A 4031-nucleotide genomic window follows, 5' to 3' on the forward strand; every position below is an offset into this window, starting at 1 on the left:
ATGAGGGCCCCAAATAAAGATGTGGAGATAAGCGTCCTTCACGTCTAATGACGCTAGGAACTCTCCCTCCTCCAGGCTTGCTATGACAGCCGACAGACTCCATTCTGAACTTGCACACTTTTAGGAAGGGGTTCAGAGTCGTAAGATTCAGTATGGGCCGTACGGAACCGTCCGGTTTTCATACAACAAACAGGTTGGAGCAATAACCCCTGCCCTGTTCCTCCACTGGGACCGGTACAATGACCAGTGATTTCTCCAGTCAGTGTATTGCTTGGCGCAAAATTACCTGATCTTCCACAGCTGCTTATTGGAAGCACCTGTGAGGGGGAGGTCCTGCGAACTCCTGTCTGTAGCCGTTGGAAAGAAGATCCCTCACCCAAGAATCTAGATGAGAGGCATCCCACACGTGGCCGAAATGCGCCCACCCCTTCGCACAAGACTCGTGAAGGGACCATGCGGAGGGCTTAGAGGTGGATGTACCAGGAGCACAGTCCTGTGACACTGGGGTTGCAGCCTTTCTGAACTTACCTTGGCCGCCTCCGGCAGCAGAGGAAGCACCTCTTGCCCGCTGCTTAGGCCTGGAAGGCCTAAAGGGCTGATATGCCTGACCAGAGAAAAGGAGTCTGATCTGCGTGGATGTTGTTGGTAGAATGTTGATTTTCCTGCTATTGCCCTGGAAATGAGGTCATTTAACTCCCTGCCAAACAGCTTCTCCCCTTTAAAGGGAAGGTTTTCTACACTACGCTTGGAGTCAGCACCTGCTACCCACTGGTGTAGCCACAGGGCCCTGCGTCCCGACCCCGCCATGGCAGAGGTGTGAGCGCTAATGGCTCCCAGCTCTTTTTGAGCATCACACAGCACTTCAGCAGTGTATTGGATATGGCACAATCTCTCAACAACTTGCGCCACTGACACATCTGCCAACAAAACCTCCTGGATTTTTGAAGCCCAGGTATGGACAGACTTTGCCATCCAGCAGCTGGCGAGGACTGGCCTCTGAGACACACCACTTGCCGTGTATATGGCGTTCAGGGTGTTATCCAGCTTTCTATCAGAGCTATACTTTAGCGGAGACAACCCTGGGACAGGGAGTAACATCTTTATGGACAACCTGGATATCAAAGCATCCACTACTCGTGGCTCCTCCAACACATTCCTACTGACTGGGTCAAAGGGTAAGGCGGATTTGAACCTTTGGACAACCGAAAACGCTTTTCCGACTGTTTCCATAAATGTGTCCTCTAAGTCAGCCTGCTCAGGAAAGGGGGGGGGGGAGATGTCCAACACCTCTCTTATTTGTCATAATGAGAGATTCTGGGCCACGCAGGGAAGACTGAGAGTCCTGTAATGGCTCCTCATCCTCACCGTTGTCCTGTGAATCTGTATCAGACTCAGGCAACATGGCGGCCGAGGCACGATTGCGTGATTTGCCTGGGGTGGAGGTAATGTTAGCCACCCTTGCTGACAGGACTGATAAATCCTGCAGCAGCTGCTTGGTCTGCTCAATATTTGCAGCCTGCTGTGAGGACACAGTTTGCAACATAGTTTTAATACCAGAGGCCTGGGAACTGCAGTGTCCCACTAAGACCCCACTGAGTTGTGCAGACATGCATTGTTCACAAGTAATCTGTGAAGTGGACCCAGACACAAACATTGTGTTGCAGATCACAGGTTAACTTTCTCACCATGCTGGAGACTAACCTTCCCACAAACACACAGAATACACAGTGAAATACAGATATAAATCAGTGTGAAGTTTATAGAAACTATGTGTGAGCTTCTAACACTGTGTGTGTGTCGCTTTAACAAGCCTGTGGGGAAGTACTCAGAGACACTGAGGGGACCAGCACATATACATGGTTTACAAGCACATATACATTCAAGTAATATGCATACACTATTGAGTGCACAAAAGTAACACACAATGAACGTTTATTAAGCGCTGAAAACACTTTTGCTGTTCTGCTACAGATGTCCCCCTTCACTACCTCACCGCTGAGGAGTGTCTGTTAGAACAGTAATGGCGCATACGGGAGAAGCAGGAAGCAGTGAAACACTTTACTGTTCTGCTGCAGATATCCCCTTCACTACCTCACCGCTGAGGAGTGTTTGTCAGACAGTAATGGCGCAGCAGGGAGAAGCATGAAGCAGGGTTGGCGCCCACAGAGCTTTCTGGTCCCACTCTGAGCAAGCCGCGCCCGCTGTAATGGCGCTGTGCTTCTGCTAATATTTATACTGGCGCTGGCTGTCAGTATCGCTCTTCTGAACAGCGCTTTTTTGTGGGAGCTGTCCTGGTGGTTCAGTGGCTGTCCCCAGCACCCAGTCTGTGACAGGAGGTCTGCACAGCCCCTGTACAGGGATGCTGCGACTGCCGCCGCCGCCATCTTGCCACACAATGAAACCAGGGTAACCTGGTATGTAATCACCACTGACGTCTTCAGACTGAGTCAGGAGTGTGTGGCATGCTGGGGGTGTGTAACGATGCAGCGCAATGCCCGCGATGACAAGCACCCTCTCAGGACAGTAGTCCTGCAGCAGGGACAGCTCGGTACCTTAAGAGGCCTGCAACTTAACCCTTCTCCTGACTTCCCACGAAGCAGGAATGCTGTGAAATCCAACACAGCAAACCCAAAATAATAAAAAGAAATAAAACTAAAGACAAACTCTCTTGAGCTCCAGCAGTGTGCATCCTCTCCTGAGGGGACATTTTTCTAAACTGGTTCGTGGGCGGGGAATCAGAGGGGAGGAGACAGTACACCCAGTTCAAAGTTATAAATGTGCCTGTCTCCTGCAGATACCCGCTAATACCCAATGTCTTAAGACAATTCCCAGTATCCCATAGGACGTTAGTGAAAAGGGAATTAAACATACTGGGGGGGCGTGGGGGTGGAGAAATCATCTATGATGCGGCATGGAAACAGACAAATTATTGAGATCATTAATTTGGAAATTCAGAAGGTACTGTAACTGGCACAATAATAATCAACAATAATCACACATATCAATGGGGCTGTGTAGAGGAAGCTTGTGATCGTGTCTAAATATGAACTTTATTTCAGTGATGCTATTATTCCTGACCATTGATTTATCACTGCACTACTTATACATAGAGCATTTAAGTATGACAATCTTAATTCTTGTACAACACTTGTATTATTTATATTTATTTTATTTCATATTTTTGATTTATGAAACGTTATATATTCTTCTCACTGAAAGGTCTAATGGTTATTGTAAACACAGACACTATCGCAAACGTTTTCAATCAGGGTTGATTCTTAGAGGTAAACTTATACCGCTTTAATACCGCACTCTAGACCCATGTTATTGCCATTGTCCTTGTCCAACATGTGTCGAGGTGCGGTCTTAAAAGGGCCACCTCGGGTCGAGCAAAACAGGAGGTCAACCCTGGTAATGACCAGGGTTGAACACGGCTCTGACCAGTGTCAAGTGCAGTGTGTGCGACCCAGGTCCCGTTCACAGTATGGAGAAAGCAGCGCTGTCAGCTCCAAGTGCTGTCTCCTCCCAAGCCCCCGGTGACGCACCACCACTCAACTCTGCCCCGTGTGACATCACCGACCCTGCGCTTTCAGAACGCAAATGCTGTGTTGCTCCGGGGATGGGCAGAATGTAATGAGCTAGTTCGGCGGCCTTTCGGGATTCCAGCCAAATGCATGGTTTGTAAGGGGCAATCCCTTACAAAGCACAAACATGACTTGTAAGGTAGTGGTTCCCAAACTTTTTTCTCTCACATACCCATTGATTAGGCTTTTCATTTGTGAGTACCCCTTCTCTCAATTTGAAATATCCACAGTACGTATGAGTGGAGTGGTATGTGTGGCGGAGGAGGAGTGTGCATTCAGGAATTGGGTCCCTCTGTGTCCGGCTGCTGGCTGGGTTCCAACTAACACCTGTGCCAGATACATTATCTTTCAAACCCATTTTATGACCATTATGTAGATCTTGTATGTAGATGGTATTGAAATAAAAGGCACCACCCTAACCAGTAAGAAAACCTAGCAATTGATTAG

The sequence above is a fragment of the Crinia signifera genome, chromosome 11 (assembly GCF_055691185.1).
Source record: "Crinia signifera chromosome 11, ASM5569118v1, whole genome shotgun sequence".
NCBI classification, from domain to species: Eukaryota; Metazoa; Chordata; class Amphibia; order Anura; family Myobatrachidae; genus Crinia; species Crinia signifera.